The 21291-nt window shown below is 46.4% G+C and overlaps 1 long non-coding RNA gene across 2 annotated transcripts in view; it reads left to right on the plus strand.

Annotated features, from left to right (window-relative positions):
* LOC108295582 overlaps window positions 1-21291 on the plus strand; it is a 41275-nt gene that overhangs the window by 3517 nt on the left and 16467 nt on the right. The window contains exons 1-3 of one of the 2 annotated variants that reach the window (XR_005198290.1): window positions 5201-5258; window positions 8239-8367; window positions 17214-17277. This is a non-coding gene — a long non-coding RNA (uncharacterized LOC108295582). Of the gene's footprint in view, window positions 1-5200; window positions 5259-8238; window positions 8368-17213; window positions 17278-21291 lie in introns of those variants that run through there. The other variant, XR_005198289.1, reaches the window with a different exon arrangement.

The raw sequence follows: 21291 nt of genomic DNA on the forward strand, positions 1-21291 counted from the left end.
GCAACCTCCACCTCCCAAGTTCAAGCGATTCTCCCACCTTAGCCTCCGGAGTAGCCGGGTTTACAGGCACATGTAACCACGCTGGGGTAATTTTTGTGTTTTTAGTAGAGACGGGTTTCACCATGTTGACCAGATCCAGACTAGTCTTGAACTCCTGACCTCAAGTGATCCACCTGTCTCAGCTTCCCAAAGTGATGGGATTATAGGTGTCAGCCACTGCACCCGCCTTGGAATATTTGATAATATATTTTATTTTAAGGTGTGCCTTTCGGTGAGTGTGCCCAGGAGGAGGATGGCTGTGGAGATGGGCAGGTGCCCTCCCTGCTGTGTACCAGGCCCTGTGTCTGGCCTAGCCAGTCCACAGCTGCAGGCTGAGCAATTGTCCATAGGCCAGACAGGATGATGTCCTGGCCTTGGCTCTGCCCACGACTGCTGCATGCCCTTTTTACAGTTGCTTGGCAGTGGGTGAGCCTGGTTTGCTCCACCAGCTGAGGCCCAGGCTGCAGTGGTGCTGGCCAGAGAGGACAGAGTTAGTGGCATGGGACCTGCCACAATCCACAGCCGGAGTCAGAGCCGATTTCCCAGTCCGCAGAGTGAGATAGCGGATCTCGTGGTCTCCAAGGATTCATCCGGCTCTGTTTTCCTCAACCCGGGGTTTGCCTCGAGGCCTGTGGCTGATGCCCTGGGCTCCAGTCTTTCTAAGCAAGGGAGCAAAGCTGAGCAGAAGTTGGCCTCCACATTATTGGCATTTCACCTCCATTCTGAGCTTCCTCTCTCTGGCGTCCCCATCAGTTCTGTGCCCCTTGAGGGGGGGCTTCCCAGAGGAAGAGTTGGCCAAAAGGGGCCTTCATGTATGACGTGGAAGGAGGAAGGAAAGAGGTAGCTGTTGGCCGTCCGCGGTGTCACTAGCTAGGACTAGGTCCATTCTGCCTGTGCACAGCAAGTCCATCATTTGCGACATGGGTTTTGCAAAAGAAAAAAGATGGATTCACAAGGCAGCCAAAGGAGGAAGTGGAAGAACAGCTCTCAAGTCCACCTCCCCGGCGATAAGGCTGGGAGTTGTTTCCAGGTTAGGGAAGTGTGATGCTCTAAGATGTGGAGGGAGGTGATTGGCAGTGGGGGAAAATGAAGTAATAGGTTCATTTTGTGCAGAGGAGGCCGGGCACGGTGGCTCACGCCTGTAATCCCAGTACTTCGGGAGGCGGAGGCAGGCGGATCACACAGGCGATCGAGACCATCCTGACTAACATGGTGAAACCCCATCTCTACTAAAAATACAAAAAGTTAACTAGGCGTGGTGGCACATGCCTGTAGTCCCAGCTGCTGTGGAGGCTGAGGCAGGAGAAATGCTTGAATCTGGGAGGCGGAGGTTGCAGTGAGCCAAGATCGCACTACTGCACTCCAGCCTGGGTGACAGAGCTAGACTTAGTCTCAAAAAAAAAATGTTCAGAGTAAGGCAGTGCAAGGCTCTGGTCAGTTTCCGGGTACTTCCTTAGCCCTGTAGCTTTTGTTCTTGTGGTTACAATGTGGCTGCTATTTTTCCAGGCCTTGGATTGCTTTTCTGGGAGGGAAAGAGAGGGTTCAAAGGCCAAATCTGTCTCTTTTTAGCTGAAAAACGTAGATTTCTCAAAAGTTTTAAGATTATACTTCAGTTTTCATCTTTCGGCTGCAAATAAGTTGTGTCACTATTCTCAACTGCAGGGGTGTTTAACTGGGATTGTTGCTTCTTCTCTGTTAGCTCGGTTTTCAAATTTATGAATGGGTATTGAATTTTATCAATCGCTTTTTTGTTTGTTGCTTGAGCATTTTTTCTTGTCTTTTTATGTTGATAAGGTAGCTTACAGTGATTGGCTTTTGAATGTTAACTCACATCGCCTTTCTGGAATTCAGTCAACTTGGTTGTGATGTATGATCAACCCCATTTTATATTTGGTTGAAATGGGTTTGCTCATAGTTCATCTGGAAATTTTGTACTTACACGTTCGCAAGAGGAAGTGGAGTAAGTTTCCTTTCAAGGTGATGTTCTGTTAGGTTTCAATATGAAATATTAAGGCTATGTTGGTTAAACAATTTGGAAACTGTTTCTTCTCCTATTTTTGAGAGTTTATATAAGAAGTGTGCTATTTCTTCATTAAGCATTTGGAAAGAATTCTCTTATTAAGCCACGTGAGACTGCAGTTTTCTTTATAAGGTTTTTAATTACAGGTTTAATTACATAAAAATGACTATTTGATGACTATTTGTTTTGCTAAGCCGTCTTTGTTGAATCAATTTGTTCATTTTATCTCAAATTTCAAACTTGTTCTAATATTTATCTTTTTTTTTTTTTTGAGATGGAGTTTCATTCTGTCACCAAGCTGGAGTGCAGTGGTACGATCTCGGCTCACTGCAACCTCTGCCTCCCAGGTTCAAGCGATTCTCCTGCCTCAGCCTCCCACCAAGTAGCTGGGACTACAGGTGCGCACCACCACATCCAGCTAATTTTTTGTGTTTTTAGTAGAGATGGGGGTTTCACCATGTTGGCCAGGATGGTCTTGATCTCCTGACCTCATGATCCGCCCGAGTAGGCCTCCCAAAGTGCTGGGATTACAGGTGTGAGCCACCATGGCCGTCCTCATTTATCTTTTTAATATTGCTGAGATCTGCAGTTAAGAGTTTGTGTCTCTTGTCTTTTTTGTTTTGTTTTTGAGACAGTCATTCTGTTGCCTGGGCTGGAATGCAATGGCGAGATCTTGGCTTACTGCAACCTCAGCTTTCCAGTTCAAGCAATTCTGTCTCAGCCTCCTCCATAGCTGGGACTACAGGCACCTGCAGCCACGTCCGGCATGAGCCACTGTCACCTTTATCTTCCCTGTCTTCCCACCGTTCATTGTTGCCTGGAAGCTTTTCCCCCGGTCCAATGATCCAAGAGGCGAATGATCGCGTCTGGTCTGGTGAGGGGAAGAGGCGGGGAGAGGGCCGAGGGTCCGTGCCACAGGTGCACCGCGTTTAGCTTGGGGGCTCGTTTGCCGGGCCCTTATTGAGGCGTGTGGCTCGGCGCGGTTCGTCAGGAGCTGGGCTTCCCAGCGAGAGTGAGCGGCGGCGGGTGTCTTAGCGCACTGTAACAGCCTTGTGCCCTGTCCAGGTAAGTTGGCGGGCCCGGGCTGCCTGACTCGCGGGCTCTGTTTGCGGGGTAGACGCGTGCATAACCAGACCAAACGGTGGTGGCGCGCAATCTGCAGCTAGAGTGCTCCAAGCATTGCCCTCTGGATTCGGCGGGGCCGCGGGTCTGCAGGGCGACCATTGCTGGGATCTGAGGGTGCAGCCTGGTGGCCCCACTCCTCTCTGGCCGGCCGCCTCCCCCTCTCACGACCGGCAGGCGGGTGCAGCAGGGACCAGGAGGCGGTTCTAGCCTCCGGGGCAGGGGGCACCGCAGCAAAGGGCCCCCGGGTGCCGTCAAGAGGCACTGTCTGGGGGTGCCTGGGCAGCTGGTACGTTCCCTGGCCCCGCTTGGCGCCGGCATGAAGTCCTGGTGCCGGGGGCAACTGGGTTGGGGTCGCCTGTGGGTTCACTGCACCCAGGGAACTCGAGCCCGGATCTTCACCCCCTTTCTTTTCCCTTCATTATAAGGCCCAGAGGGAAAAATTTCTCAGTTAAACACCCCGTTGCTCCTGGGCTGCAGGCTCTGGATTGGGGGCCCGGCGTGGACCTGCCCGGAGGCCGGGCCCCTTCCGCAAGGCAGGCGCTGTCTGGCAAGGCTGCCGGCAGGTCTGGCCGCAGATGGTGAAGGAGAACATTGAGACCCCCGCTCCCCAAGCAGGGCTAGATTGGGCAGTGGGCCTCGGAGTGCCTAGGCCTGGGCGAACTTTTTTTCCTGGCCTGATGCTGGGGGAGGATGAGGGTGAGGACACCTGTGAGGGGCATGCCCTGCAGGTCCCCAGTGGAGAGCAGAGCCTTAGAGGGGCCTGCCAGTGTTAACTTAGTATTTAATGGAAGGAGGAAGGCTTATTTTTTTCAGATCTGTTTAAATAAGACCTGGCAGGGACCAGACATAAATCTTGGTTGAGTGCAATCAGCTCCTAAATGGCCATGTGGAGGGTCAAGCACCCCAAGCTCCATATCAGGCCTCTGGCACTTTTTTGGGGTGGGGGACTAAACTGCCTTTGGCCGCTTTAACCTCCTGTGCCTCTTTTTGTTGTTCGTTTTTATTTTTTTATTTTTTTTATTTTCTGACCTCTTTGAGAAAGGACAGAGGTTTTAGAAATTAGGACCTGGGGGCTGGGCGCAGTGGCTCATGCCTGTAATCCAAGCACTTTGGAGGCCAAGGTGGGCGGATCACCTGAGCTCGGGAGTTCAAGACTAGCTTGACCAACATGGTGAAATCCTGTCTTTAAAAAAAAAAAATAAAATAAATAAGAAATTAGGACCTGAGAGCTTTGCAGGTTGAAGCGGGACAGGTTTTTCTAAGGTGCAGCTTGGTAGGTGCTGGGAGCCTGCAGGTGGCTTTTTCTCAGACCTCTGGGTCAGGGTCTCTCCAGTGAGGTGAGGCAGGGGTTTCTCCTGTCCCAGGAGGTGTGGCCACTACGTAGGAGACAGAATCTGTGTCTCCCAGTCCGAGGCGTACAGGATGCCCTTCTCTCTGCACTCACTCCTAGGTGACCTTGGGGGTTGCCTTCTCCTGCAGCCTGGGCTGGAGAGGGTCTCCTGAACTTAGGATCTCTTGGGCAGGAGGGCTGGGGTGACATGGACATGGAACCCGCCGGGGCTCTGGGCAGTGTCCAGGGCATGAGTGGATAAAGCTGGAGCTTGCGGCTGTGTGCCGGCAGCCCTCCTTCGGTGGGTGCTAGCAGCACTGGCGGGGGGCCCTTGGAGTGGGATCCATGGCTGGGCGATGGCACTAGTGATGGGGCACTGAGTCTTCCCTCTCATTTTTTAGGAAAGGAGGTCTGTGCCTCTCTCTACTGTCCAGCTCCTGGGCTCCTGGGCTAGGAGAAGCTGCAGGCTGAGTCCCATGGGGTGTGAATGTGTGTGAGCAGTAGAGGTGGGGTGGATGCTGGAAGGGGGTGAGCTCTTCCTTCCATCTCCCCCCAGCCCCTGGCAGCCACCATTCTACTATCTGTCTCTATGTTTTTTTGAGATGGAGTCTTGCTCTTGTTGCCCATGCTGGAGTGCAATGGCGTGATCTCAGCTGACCGCAACCTCCGGCTCTGGATTCAAGTGATTCTCCTGTCTCAGCCTCCCGAGTAGCTGGGATTACAGGCTCCTGCTACCACACCAGGGTAATTTTTTGTATTTTTAGTAGTGATGGGGTTTCACTATTTTGGTCATGTTAGTCTCGAACTCCTGACCTCAGGCGACCTACCCGCCCGGCCTCCCAAAGTGCTAGGGTTACAGGCATGAGCCACCGCACCCAGCCTCTACTTTCTGTCTCTTTGAGTTTGACGATTCTAGGTGCCACATCTGAGTGGAATCATACAGTCATTTGTCTTTTTGCAGCTGGCTTTCTTTTGCTTTGCATGATGTCTTCAAGCCCCGTCTGTTGTAGCATGCATCAGAATTTCCTTCCTTCTTAGGGTTGATTACTGTCTCCATTGTATGGATAGAGGACGTTTTGTTTGCTGTTCATCCCTCAGGCATTGAGAATATCTTACATAGTAGAATCAAAGAAGCCTGTGAGGACTTCATCTTGGCTGCTCATGCTTTCTGTGCCTCCACCCTTTGTGAGGGTCGGGTGGACAGCCTGAGCTACCTGCTTATCCTGCTTGGAGCAGATCGGCCAGGTGCTGGGCGCAGAGGATGCAAACTGGAGCAGGAGGCAGTTCCTGCCCTCAAAGTACGGCAGTGACATGCCATGTTAGTGCCAGCCTTTCTGGGGCTTTATAAAGTGAAGAAAAGAGCCTATATCCATCCTGAAGGCTTTGTGACCACAGGCCTTGTGATGGATGCTTCTGTGTTCCCAGTTAGGTGAGAGCTCTTGGAAGAATCTCCTTTATCCCAGGTCCGCTAAGAATGGAAAGCCCCCTGCATGACTGTGACTGCAGTAGCTGGTGCGATCATCTGGTCACTTGCACCAGAGCCTGGGAGTTTGTGGCCTGCCAAGCTCACCTCTCATACTGAGATGCCAATAAATATTATTCAAAGTTGATACCCAGAAAGAGAGTTTAAAAAATAGAGAGGTGGAAAATAGCCACCAGTAGAATTAAAATCAGAAATTATGACAAGGTTGGCCAGCGGACTTGGTAAGTCCAGATCGGGGAGTGATGTTTCATTATAAGCTCTTTCAGCATTTGCTTACTTTGGTGTAAGTAGAAGAATTGTTTCATTTTTTTGAGGGCCATGTACAGCAAAGGACTCACCATCTGTCAGACACACTGATCAGTTTTCCTGGCAAGACAGAGTTGGAGGTTTCTGTCCTTAGGTGGGTGGGTGGCAGAGACGGCAGCTTGCCCTAAAGTATCCAGCAGCACCAGGGGCAGGAAATGAGAAGTGCTCAGTGATTGGTGGGATAATGGCATCTAGCATAAGGATTCCTGCCAAAATCTAATGGTGGCCGGGTGTGGTGGCCCATTCCTGTAATCCCAGCACTTTGGGAGGACGAGGCAGGTGGATCACTTGAGGTCAGGAGTTCAAGACCAGCCTGACCAACATGATGAAACCTCATCTTTACTTAAACAACAAAAAAAAACTAGCTGGGCAGAGTGGCATGGACCTGTAATCCCAGCTACTCGGGAGACTGAGGCAGAAGAATTGAATGAACCTAGGAGGCAGAGTTTGCACTGATCTTAGATTGCCCCACTGCTCTCCATCCTGGGGGACAGAGCAAGACTCTCTCAAAAAAAGCAAAACAAACCAACCTTAATGGTGTGCAATAAATGAAAATGCTGCCCCAGTTAGATGCGACTAGCATTTTTCAGCAACCTTCAAGGTCTTGTGTCATAGGAATGAAGATTCCAGCCTTTCCCACCCATGGAGGGGTGGATGGAATTTTCAATCCCAGGCACCCTGGGCTGTGCTGAAAGCCTCCGCTCACTCTGCCTGGGTTAGTTGGGAAAGAGAGCTCCCGCTGATCTCTTTTAACCCTCATCCTTTTGTACCACAGCAATTGCTTTCCTAGACATCAGAGCTGTGGCATCTTTGAAAATTCTAAAAAGCAATGAAGCGATTTTTCTCTTTTCATTTTTTTTTTTTTTGATACAACTGTCTCAGTTTGAAGTTTTGTTTTCAAATTAGTTCTAAAAGTGTGCCTGCTTCACATCATTTTTATTAAAGGGGCTTGATATGAAGTTAGTTAAAAATTCAAATATTTAGAGTTTCAGGGCCCATCATCTTGGTTTTAGGGGCAGTACCTCAATTTCATATAGTGTTACTCTTCTCCAGAAAGATGGGTAACTGAATAATTTACATTTTATGGTTTTTATGAGAAACATTATTTCTGGTTATAAATGGTAAACATCTTTTAGTATGTACAGTAAAAATACTGATTATGTTAGGTAAAAAAAACATAAGATGTGATTTTAATGTTCACTTCCTGTAAGTGCCTTCTGGAGCAGAAGGTTGTCTGTTCATGGATTCTCCATCTTGGATTTGGAAACTATGTTGCACTGAGACGTGGTCTGTAGGGAGGAGCCTGTGGGCAGAACAGTTTGGGTTCAGCTGGCCGCCTTTCTACTCTGTTCAGGGAGGCTGGGTCTCAGAGAAAGATGGCAGCAGTTAGGTCTTGTTGGGAAGAAAACACGGCTACCAACCTGAGACAATTTTGCCATCCCTGAACAAATGTGATAGTCGTTTGCCTACTTTTGGGGATGGTGCCTGTGGTTTGTGCAGGACGAGGTGGCAGCTGGCTTGCCTGCTGGCCTGTTTGGTGGAGATAAGATGCTCAGACCCACTGCTGCTATTCAGGGATCATGGAAATAATGAATGCACTTCCCTCTGTCCCCCAATCTCATTTGCATGTCTCTGGAGCGAAGCATGTATTCTTTTTCTTCCTTCATCTCAATTGAGCTTTTAAATTAAATACGTGTTGCCTAAGCCATTCAGAAATGTTTCACATTTGAAAAAACAAAAGGTAGCTGCCTCCATGATTTGTTCACCCACCCATACACCATGGCCCTGTAGGACAATCCCCCCTTGGCTGTGCTGAGCCCATCTTGAGCGTTTCTGGTTCTAATCAGAAGTGGAACAGTTTCAGTGCTTCTTAGAGGTTCATGTTAGTGATGAACTTGGGTGGAGATGGTGACATAGCTTGTTCTCTCCTCCTAGGCTCTTAGTGCATCTAGGATCCTGAGCTGCCAGGGGCCTGGCCACTCCCGCCCCGAGCCCTGCCTTGGCTGAGCTGGTCACCGCTGCGTGTCCCGGGCTGCCGGCCTGCCTGTCATCTGCAGTGCACAGGTATGCATGTGTGTGCATATGTACACGTACCACACATGTACCATGCCTACCTCACACACCACATACATGCCCCATACACACCACACACAATAAACATGTCTACTCACCTGACACACCATACACTACGTATATACCACGCCCACCTCACACACCCCACACACTTAACCCATAGGCAGCACACACACCACACGCATACCATGCCCACCTCACACACATTAGACACATACCATGCCTACCTCACAGATACCACACCCATACCCCATACACACCATACACAACACACATATACCCACCTCACACACCATACACTACATTATACACCACACCCACCTCACACACCCCACACGTTGAATTTGTATGGATACACCACATATACCACACACATGCTATAAGCACCTCACACACCATACACATATCATACCCACGTGATATACCAGGAACATATCATATCCACCTCACACACAGAACACACATACCCCGTACACACCACACACAACGTGCATATCATACTCACCTCACACACCACATAACACAAACCATGCCCACCTCACACACCCCACACATTTAACCCATATACACCACACACGTCATTCCCACCTCACACACATACCCCATACATGCCACATACAACACACATACACACCTCATACACCACATATATACCATGCCCACCTCACACACACCACACACTTAACCCATAGACACCACACACAGCGCACATTACCATGCCCACCTCACACACACCTTATACATATCATACCCACCTCATACACCACACATGTATCATACCCACCTCACACACCCCACACACTTAACTCATATACACCACACACACCACACACATATTATACCCCCCTCACACCACATCTATACCATGCCCACCTCACACACACCACATACTTAACCATATACAACACACACCACACACGTCATATCCACACCACACACATATTATACTCAACTCACACATATATCCCATACACAGCACATGCATATCATACCCACCTCACACACAATACACATAACACAACCACCTCACACCACACACCGCATGCCAACCTCACACACGCCACACATTTAACTCATATACACCACACACACATCATTCCCACTTCACACACATATTCCATACACGCCATACACAATATACATACCTACTTCACATGCCACATATATACCATGCCCACCTCACATACACCACACACCCATATATAGTGCACACACACTGCACACACACATACCCACCTCGCACACACCACACACTGAATCCATATACACTATACACACACCACACTCATGTCATACCCACCTCACAAACACTACACACATATTGTACCCACCTCACACACACCACACACTTAACCCATATACACTACATGTACACACACATATACTCACCTCACGCACACCACACACACCCCATATACACCACACACATATACCCACCTCACACACCACACACCATATATATGCCATGCCCCCTCACACACACCACACACTTAACCCATATACACCACACGCATCATACCCACCTCACACACACCACACACATATCATACGCACCTCACACACACCACACATGTATCATACCCACCACACACAACACATACCCACCTCACACACATATACACACCTCACACACATACCCCATACACACCGCATGCATATTATAATCACCTCACACACACCACACACTACATATACACCATGCCCACCTCACACACCACACACACTGAACCCATATACACCACACTCACCACAGACATACCCCATACACACCACATGCATATAACCCTCACACACACCACGTATATACCATGTCCGCTTCACACACACTACGCACTTAACCCATATACACCAGACACCACACACATATTAAACCCACGTCGCAGACACCACACACAACCCTTATACACCACACACATATCATGTCCACCTCACAAACATTACACACATACTTCATACACATCTTGCACTCTTTACACGTACCACACACCACACATATACACCATACACACCTTATATACACACAACAGACATACACTCACCACAGAATACCATACATACATACACCATGTACATTTCATACACAGCACACACCCCATACGTGCCACACACAGACACTTCATAAATACCGCATACACAGCACACCACATTCCACATACATATTACATCACCCATACAACACATCACATTCCACACAGACAACTTATTTGCACTACACAGACACCACACACACCACACAATATCATACATACATACACCATACACACCTAATGCACACCACACACACCCCATACACACCACATATACTACACACACCTCATATAACCACAGTTACATACACCCCATACATACCACACACCACATACACTACACCATGCACATAAAACATACGTACACGCTTAACCTTTCCACACTACATTATACTCCACACACTATCACATTCATATCAGACACACCACATACCACACACCATACACCGTATACTCCACACACTCACCACACCCTCCAGGATGCCCCACCACCATACACACACACAGCACACACTCACTATTCACCACATCACACACACTGTATCTCACGCACACACCACACACCCCCACCACACACATTTGCATGCAAACTACTCATTTTACATTCAAACTACTCAAATGAAACTGAACGATTTAGTTTTTCCCAAATTAATACTGCCAGTCAGCGTGACCCGGCTGTGCTGGCTGGTACATCCGCTGGTCCTGCCTTCCCTTGGGTCAGCACCCCCTCCTGTTTTTCGGATGTCTCTGGCTGTGCCGTGTGGAGTGCTCATGTCTGGATCGCGTGGGAGCCTGGCCCCTCTGCTCCAACGGCTGCTTTCCTGGAGGAAACTGGCCTGTTTGCTGCCTCTCCTGATGGCCAGAGCGGTGGCTGGTGCAGGAAGTCCCACTTCCTTCCCTCAGTGTCTGCCCTTCCCCACGGGACATTTTGTCTCAATTCTGACATCTCCCCAGCTAGAATAGAGAGACCCTCAGAGACGTGCAGGTCGGTTTGATTACAATGCTGGTGAACAGTCAATGTGTTTTGGTAAAACACTCAACCAGTACATACATCTTTAATAAAGTAAAATGTGCACAGCCTCTCTGCTCCCACCTCTACCCCCTCCCCTCCCCAGAGGACATGGCTGACAAGCCATTGGGGGCTTCCTCCTTTCTGTGTGCCTTTGCATCCGTGTATGGGCTGGGGAGTGTGTGTGTATTCTCTAGCTATCTTGACGGAGCTGGAACTGGGCTGTACACATGTGTGCTCGCTGTAGCTCACTTGCCATTTTCCCTTCAAAACAGGCCTTTAAGATCCCTCACTGTAGTGTGTGTTGTCCTGCCTCTTTAAAAATGCAGCCTGGGTGACAAGGGCAAAACTCCATGTCACAACAGATATTATTATGATATTAACATAAATGTGAATATCACGTATGTACATGTGTACAGATTGTACATAATGTCCATATGTATGCACACGTGTATATATTGTATATGTGCACATATACACACATTGTGATATATGTATGTATATATATGTAATGTAATTGTGTATGTAATGTGAACATATATGCATATGTATATATTGTACATATGTACATAATGTGCACCTATATGTACATGTGTACCTCCTGTATATATGTAATGTGCATATATATGTCCACATGTACATATTGTACATAATGTATGTAATGTGCACATATATGTACACATGTACATATTGTAATCAATAAATGTATAGGTACATGTGTACACAATACTTATGCACATAATGTGTACACTATATAATGTGAACAACATATACGTTTATTGTGATATGTATTGTGTATATTGATTATATATTGTGATTATATATATCATTGTGATTACAGTAAATGTACATATTGTACATATTATATACATATGTATTGGGTACACATTATGTACATTTACATGTGACAGTTTTAGCTGTGTAGTTTGAAAAAGTTGTGTGCTTTACAAATAAAAAGCTCCTTTTGTTGTTACTATTGGTCCCCAGGAGAAATGGGAGTTCTTTTCAGATAGCATGGGAGACACATGAGTCCTTTGCAGTCCTCTTGTCTGCCTCTGAGGGTGAAATGAGAGTGTGAAGCACTTTGGGAGATGGCCAGGCACACAGGCTTGGTGCAGAGTAGAGCTGCTGTCCTGGTGGTGCAGCCCCAGCCATCATGAGCCATGTCTGAAAGAATTAATCACATTTCATGTGCAAGCATGCTCTCTGTTTGACTGTGCTGTTGTTTTTAACAAGAGCATCATAGACAATGCTTTAACCTGAAAGCCCTGCCTAATTGTGTTCTATGTAATAATGCTTGGGCTTGAGGAGGAGGCAGTGTTGGGGGAGAAGGAGGGAGAATTGACGTGTGAATTAGGGAAAGGTGTCTCTTTCTTTGGAGCGTGGATGGGTTCAAAGCCCTCCTCATACTACTAAGTATTTGGCTGGACACTACCAGTTGTGTGTCTAGACTGTGTGTGTGTGTGTGTGTGTGTGTGTGTGTTGGACACTACCAGTTGTGTGTCTAAACTGTGTGTGTGTGTGTGTGTGTGTGTCTGTCTGTCTCCAGGGCTGAGCAGCACCTCCTCCTTCCTGTGGTAGCATGTTTCTCAGAACCTTGGATAACTCCCAGCTCTCCTAAAAACACAACACATGTGTGTTACAAGAAATTTATCTTGATGATTTGCATGAGGGTGGTGATTGAAACCAGGTCATTTCCCATTTACCACTGAGGCCAGCTCACCTTTGCTGAAGAGGGTTCTTAACTCTTACTTTGTAGCAGGAACTCCTAAGTTAAGCCTTTTCAAGAGTTTCAGGCTGAAAGTCAAGATCTCTCAGGTTAGACCCAATGTTAAAATTTTAACTGGGCAAATTCTCATTAGAGACAAGGGGCCAAAGACTGTGCTGATGGAACCTGATGTCTTTTAATGTTGACTTCAATCCAGTAAAGCACTTGTTAAGCCATTTAACTGTAAAATTGGGCCTTGGGGAGGCAGTGCACCCTCTGAAATTAGAGGTCAGGAGATTTGAATTTGTTTTACAGCCCTCTGCCAGTCAGTCAGCCACTCACTTTCAAGTGACAAGCCTTAGGCGGGTGACTTTCTGTCTCTGTTTCTCGGTTTTTGCACAGAGATTTATGTGGGCCTTAAGGCCCACTGGGAAACGATCCTGTTTCAGCTCAGTGCCTGGTTTGTTGAGTATACTTGTCAATCTGGACTTTCATACACCTGTGCTTTTGGATGAACTCTATTACCTCTGCTAGAAGTTAACACAGAAAATTCACAGTTGATTGACAAGAGTGAGAATCAGTTCTAAAGAATTAAAATAAAATTGAATCCTTTATTACTAAAAGAATGCTCATGTGGACACAGATCACTCATTCTAACTTTATCAGCTATAGCACTTAGAGACAACTTTTTCAAAATAACACAGCTAAATGTACATAATGTGTATACAACATGTACATTTATATATACATATATATTGTGTACACATGTACATCACAATAAATGTATATATTGTACGTATTGTATACTTTTATTATATCCCAATAAATATACACATTATGACTATGTTCTGGGATATTATTTTTAGTATGTTAGATAAAAATTACTGCTAATATCAAAGTGGGTATACACCCATGTGTGTACGTTTTGTGATATTATCCATAATATCCTAAGTAGATATTACTCTTATCGTGAAAGCGAGTGTACACTCTGTTCCAATATCACAGGCGGTATACAATGCTGCTGTGATATAGTTCCTAATATCCTCAGGAGAGAGGATGATTAGAGCCTGAATATCGCAATAAGTGTACACCACCACTGTAATATTGTTTCGAATATCCAAAAACGGGGAGGATATTACTCCAAATACCTCAGGAAGCGCACAAACCCCCAGTGATATTGTTCCTAATATCTAGGGGATGAGAGATGATGTTCCTCACAATGTGGCGGAGGCTGTACACCTGCCCTGTGATATTGTTCCTAAAATCCAGGGAAGGAGAGGACGATGTTACTGCCCATATGGTAAAACTCTCAATATGGCAAGAGATGTACACCACGCTCTTATATTGTAACTAAGGTCCACAAAAAAAATAATTTTACTGAATTAAATATTGCAAGCGGTGAAACCCCCACCCCCCACCCCCAATTTCAATTCTAATGTCAAGGGGGGCGAGGATGATATTTCTGTCAGTATCGCCGAGGTGGAACTAGAACTACTGTTGTTGTGCCTAATATCAAAAAAGACACACAGTAACATTATCTTCTCCCTATGATATGATTCCCAATATCATATTACTCCAGATTTTCTAAATAGCCACTGTGGGCACAGCCCCCTAGCCAGAGGGTTCCTAGCAGCTGGGGCAAGGGGGTCCGGGGTGCTGCTACTTACCCTCTGGCTAGGGGACTGTGGGCACAGCCCCCTAGGCAGAGGGTTTGTAGCAGCTGGGGAGGGGCCAGGGTGCTGCTACTCACCCTCTGGCAGGGGCTTGGGGCATAGCCCACATTATGTACATCTGTACATAATATGCACACGTGTACATATTGTACATCTGTACTTAATGTGCACATATGTACATGTATATTCTGTCTCAGAAGCATAAAGCAAGAAGGAAATATGGAGATATGGGCCTTTGTTTCCAGAACAGACAGACCTGGGCTGGGCACAGAGTCTCAGAGCATTAGGAGACAGGCCACAGATCCCTCATCAACTGGATTATTGGAAGAGCAAAAGCCAGTTACTCAGCTGCGGGACTTTTCTAGGTCTGGGCTCCCTGCTGTACCATGCAGTGTCTGGGTGGGTATGGTGAGTCATAGCACTTGGACAGACCTGACTGACTGACCGGGGGTAACAGGTGTGAGGACCGAACAGCTCTCTAACAGCCTGCAAGGGTGCTCTGTCTCAGTACCCCCCACCCCCATGCCCATTTTCAACAGGATCTGGCACTCTAATAGCTTCCAGAGGTGCTCTGCCTCAGCCCCCCTCCCCATGCCCACCTTTAAGAGAATTTGGCTCTATCTGCCCTGCTCCTCTGGGTTCGCAGGAGTCTCTTAGGCAAATTAGATAGGAAAATGCCAAATCATGGCCAGAGAAGGTTGTCCCCTAGCCCCATGTACCCCTGTGCCCTGCCTCCCACCAAGCTCCCTGTGCTCCTGAAAGGTGCTCTGTGCATTCATAACACTGGCCATGACCTCACCTTGAGATAAGGTTTCACTCTGTCCCCCAGGCTCCAGGCTGGAGTGCAGTGGCACAAACATGGTTCAGTGTAGCCTTGGCCTCCCGGGCTCAAGAGATTCTCCCACCTCAGTGCCCTAAAGTGTCGAGATTACAGGCGTGAGCCACCGCACCTGGCCCATGCAGACTATCTTAAATATCTATATTCTCCTGTCAACCTTACGGTAGCCATAGATTATAACAATTTTTAAACAAGAAAACAGAAACAGATTTAAATAAGAAGCCCACTCTGAACAATAAAAGTAAGTGGCTGAGCCAGGACTAAAGTTTCCTCGACTCTTAGTTCCACACTTTTCTGACAACATCTCAAACACACCAACAAAGAGTTCCAACAGGCTGAGACAGGCTGCTGATCTGCAGCAGGGCCAGGGTGTGCCTAGTGTGAAGGCTGCCAAGGCCGGTGGCTCCCTGATGCTCAGCAGAGTTGCAGAATGTTGGCATGGGGTGAGGTGAGGGAGAGCAGCAGAAACGACTCTCCACATTCCATGTTCCTCAAAGAGATGTCAAGGGGATGTTTCTGAGGGAAATATTTTTTTTCAAGTATATGAAAACTAATAGGACTCAAACCTTTGGTGGATGTTGTCAGTCAAAATAGACCCTATTATTTTTGGTAATGAGTGTGGTTAAGACTAAGAAACTATTGTTCCATCCTTTTCTCTTTCTTTTTTTTTCTTTTTGGAGACATGGTCTCACTCTGTCACCCAGGCTGGACTGCAGTGGTAAGATCACAGAATCACAGCTCACTGCAGCCTTGAACTCCTGGGCTCAAGCAACCTTTCCGCCCCAGCCTCCTGAGTAGCTGGGGCTACAGGCATGTGCCTCCATATCTGGCTGATTATTTTTATTTTTGAAGAGACGAGATCTCCCTATGTTGCCCAAGGAATCCTCCTGCCTTGGCCTCCCAAAGCACTGGGATTATAGGTGTGAGCCACTGCACCTAGCCAACTTCTCTTATTGAAACTGAAGTTATATGAACACCCAAATACAGTCTTGCTGTTAAAAAAGCCGAACATTCAGGTAATGCTAAACTTCCTTTGCTGCAAATTCCAAGCCTTTCCCCAAAGACAACCACAGTCAAGAAGAGTATGCTTCCAGATCTTCTAGGAAATACGCATGTTTCTATGGGAGCACAGAGTCTTGTTCAGTGTTTCATCTCCCTTACAGGCATGGGATCTTGATGTATTGTCCTGCCTTTCCAACTGAGTGGCCGACACTCCCCTGACTCAGTGGGAGGTGCACTTTGACTTGTCCAGGGCCACTCCTGGGAAGCTCCCCATTATCCCCTGAGAATGGACATCCTCAGTGACCTCCTGCTCCCATATCATGCCCCCCAGCTGCGAGCACCCCACAACTCTCCCCAGCCTCCTCATAGCTCCCCTCTTTTTTTTTTTTTTTTTTTTTCATTGTGGCAGGATAAATATAAAATGTGCCGTTTTAACCATTGGAAAGCATACAGCTGAATAGCATTAAGTACATTGACATTGTCTTGCTACCCTTACCATCATTCATTTCTGGAACGTTTTCATCTTCCTCACTGGAAATTGCATTCCTGTTAAACATTAACTTCCTGTTCCCCTCCCCAGGCCTCTGGAAACCAACCACCTTCTACTTTCTGTCTTATGAATTGGACTACTCTAGGTACTTCAGGTAAGTGAAATCACTCATTATTTGTCCTTTTGTGACTGGCTTATTTTACTTAGCATCATGTCTCGAAGGTTCATCCATGTGGTAGCCTGGGCCAGAATTTCCTCCTTTCTTAAGTTGAATAATATTCCATTGTATGCATGTTCCACGTTTGGTTTATCCATTCCCCTGTTGATGGACACTTAGTTTGCTTCCACCCTATGAGGTACTGTGAGTAAGGCTGCTGTGCACATAGGTGTACAAGTATCTCTGAGTTCCTTCTTTCCCTTCTTTGAGATGTAAGTTCTGCAGCAGCTTTCCCAGTACATTTCAGGTGGTGGTTGTCTTCTTCATTTGAATGCCCCTTGCATTTTGTCTACTTCCCATAGTTACCTACTGATAACAGTTTGGAATTAGGTTGCTGCACAAATCTCACGTCACATTGTAACCCCCAGTGTTGGAGGTGGGGCCTGGGGGGAGGTGATTGGATCATGGGAGTGGGTTATATCCAGTTGTATCACTCCTCCGGTTATATCACCATTTCTGTCCCTCAATTGTTAACCAGTTTAACCCTTCTCATTCCATTCGTTATTGCTGGTATCACTTCTGTCTCCATTTTGTGTCATAAATGGTTTAGCACCATCTTTTTGGTGCAGTATTCGTGATAGAGTTCTCATGAGATCTGTGGTTTAAAAGTATGTAGCACCTCCTCAACCTCATCTCTGTTCTTCCTGCTCTGGCTGTTTGAAGTGCCTTGCCCCCCTCACCTTCCACCATGATTGGAAGCTTCCCGAAGCCTTCACAGAAGCAGAAGCCACTGTGCTTCCTGTACAGTCTGCAGAACTGTGAGCCAATCAAACCCCTTTTTAAAAAAATAAATTACCCAGTCTCAGGTATTTCTTTATCACAGTGAGAAAACGGACTAATACACCTACCAAAAGCACTCCTTTTTCCTTTCTAGGGTAGCTGTAGGCTTAAACAAATGGTTCTTCGTTTCCAAAGATTTGGGGCAGGGGAAAGAGGCTATTCTCAGACTCCCGTAGTAGAAGACTCCGTTCCAATGTCCCTGCCTCTGTTGATTTTCCTGACCAATCCCTAGGGACTGAATCCCCCTCCTTTTCGCTCAGGTTCCACTGTGTTCTCTTCTGGCACAGTGTTGCTGCCCTTTGTTTAGAGTCCATCTTCCTCACGAGACTGTGCTTTTTTTGTCTTTGATCTGCTGTATTGTAAATAGTGAAGAGTATCTGTTTTAAAATTTTTAATTAATTTAAAAAACATCTTTAATGACTGGGCATGGTGGCTCATGCCTGTAATCCCAGAACTTTGGGAGGCTGAGGCAGGTGGATCACTTGAGACCAGGAGTTCAAGACCAGACTGGCCAACATGGTGAAACCCCCTTCTACTAAAAATACAAAAATTAGCTGGGAATGGTGGCACATGCCTGTAATCCCAGCTAATGGGGAGGCTGAGGCAGGAGAATCGCCTGAACCTAGGAGGTAGAGGTTGCAGTGAATCAAGACCGTGCCACTGCACTCCATCCTGGCTGACAGAGTGAGACTCTGTCTCAAAACAAACCCCCAAACTTTAATAATTATATACAGTTAAAAAAATTCAAACAAATAAAAGGTTTATGAACCTTAACTTCCCCCTCCTAGTCTTAGTACTCTTCAGAAGGAAACAGCTCTCTTTCAACTTTTAGTGCCCTGACTCTGAGTGTTAATTAGCTTCTCTAAGTAGTAGACTTGTGCCCCTACACCACCAACCCTGTAGGGCATTATCTACTGGCTTCTGCTGTGGTTGATGAGAATTCAGTTCATCTGTACCGCCACCCACCTTTCTTGCTCCCACTGGTTCCAAGGCTTTTCCTCTCTCTATTCCCAGGCCCACTGTCATGGGACTTTGTAGTCCTGCCCAGTTGCATATCCCCTGATTTTGACTTTGGGCTCAGTCATGTGATATGCTTTGGATAATGGGATGTTTGCAGGCATGATGCAAGTAGGGGTTAGAAAAGTGCTTGTGGGCCAGGTGTGGTGGCTCATGCCTGTAATCCAGGCACTTTGGAAGGCCAAGGCAGGTGAATCACTTGAGGCAACATGGTGAAATGCAGTCTGGCCACCATGGCAAAACCCTGTCTTCACTAAAAATGCAAAAATTAGTTGGACGTGGTGGCGCATGCCTGTAGGCTCAGCTANTGTGGCTCATGTCTGTAATCCTAGCACTCTGGGAGGCCAAGGCAGGTGCATTACCTGAGGTTAGGAGTTTGAAACCAGCCTAGCCAACATGGTGAAACCTTATCTCTACTAAGAATACAAAAATTAGCTGGGCATGGTGGTGGGTGCCTATAATCCCAGATACTTGGGAGGCTGAGGCAGGAGAATTGCCTGAACCTGGGAGGCGGAGGTTGCAGTGAGTCATGGTCACACTACTGTACTCCAGCCTGGGCGATTGGGTGAAAGAGTGAGACCTTGTCAAAAAAAAAGAAAGTGCTTGTGCAGTATGGTCTGTTCTGTTGTACCTCTGTCATCAGGTGGGTAGCCTGCTGGTCTTGGGAGAAGGATAGAAAATGTAGGGCAACACCATCCCGGTGACTTGTAGACTTGCAATCTGGCCAGACCCAGCCTTGATCAGTTGAATTCTAGTATGTCTGCAGATGGGTGAACAATCAGAAATGATTGTTCTATCAGACCACTGAGTTTTGAAGTAGTTTGTTATACAGCAGTAGCTAACCAATACATACCACGATCTACCTTCCTAGTCCCCTTCTTTCTTCTCCAGTTATATCACCATTTTTGTTCTTCAATTGTTACCAGTTTAACCTTTCTCATTCCATTAATTATTGATGGTATCTCTTGTCTCCCATTTTGTATCATAAGTTTATTTTCACTCCTCTTCCTTCCACCTCCACTCACCACTTTCCTGATTTCTATCAGGAAATTCCAATAGCTTATTTCCATCTAGCTACACTTTAGCTTTTACACAGAGATGTCTGATTTCATTAACGTTTTGTTTTGTAACAGGATGTTTGGACACCTGGTGCTTTCTAAGTCCATAAGGTTTCTATGGAGGAAAATTGACAAAAGATTGTTTTAGAGCAAACCCACAATTTCCCATAAACTAGTTTAGTGTGTTTTTCTTCCTTGTAACCAAATGATCCCAGATTAATATACCCTTAGTCCCATCAAAGCTCCTGGCGACCAAAACATAAGCAGCAGGATGCATTGAGTTTGTTGGGTTGTTAGTGGCAGTAATAAAACCCTGGAATATTTCCTCTCTGACAACTCTTTCTGTCACAAACATTTGTGCTAGTAGCAGATGTATAGGTCACATCAATTTCATGTAACAACTGTACTTTACAAAGCTGTCTTAATTAGTGAAGATAAACCAAGATGGGCATTGTGCCCAGGAAATCAGTGTGACGTTTAACAAGAAGGATATTTTTGATGAACACACTTTGCCATAATTTTTTACCCGATACAATAAAAATTGGCAATGCATATGAGTAGATATTTTGTAAGATTTAGGCTGGAGATGGTGATGTTCTCAATCGTAGGAACACTATCCTTGGGTTTGAGGAATCTCAGGTCTCTTCTGACCCCTCCACACTTACATGGGTCAGAGAATACAATGAGGAAACCTTATCTTCTGAGGACATTGGTTCCTTTATTTCCCCCATATTCTCTGGATTCATGAAAAGAACATGGATTTGGGAGGAGACGGTTTTACGTTTGAGCAGCCACTTTACCATGGCTTGGCAAACGGAACTTGTCCAAATTTCTTAATGTTTCTCATCTTCACTTTCCTCAAATAAGGAAAATAAATAAATGCCTAATAGGTTCTGCTGTGAAGAGTCAATGAGCAAAGCATCACATGTGCTTGAGTCATAGACAGTACATAACAAAAGGTAGCTCCTTTTATTCTTACTATTATTCATCACCTTGAGATACATTTTATCTTAATATTTAACTTAGCTCATTTTATAACCCATACCACTTGTAGTGAGAATGTATTTTTTTTTTTTTTTTTTTTTTTTTTTTTTTT

The sequence above is a fragment of the Cebus imitator genome, unplaced genomic scaffold (assembly GCF_001604975.1).
Source record: "Cebus imitator isolate Cc_AM_T3 unplaced genomic scaffold, Cebus_imitator-1.0 Scaffold19, whole genome shotgun sequence".
NCBI lineage: Eukaryota > Metazoa > Chordata > Mammalia > Primates > Cebidae > Cebus > Cebus imitator.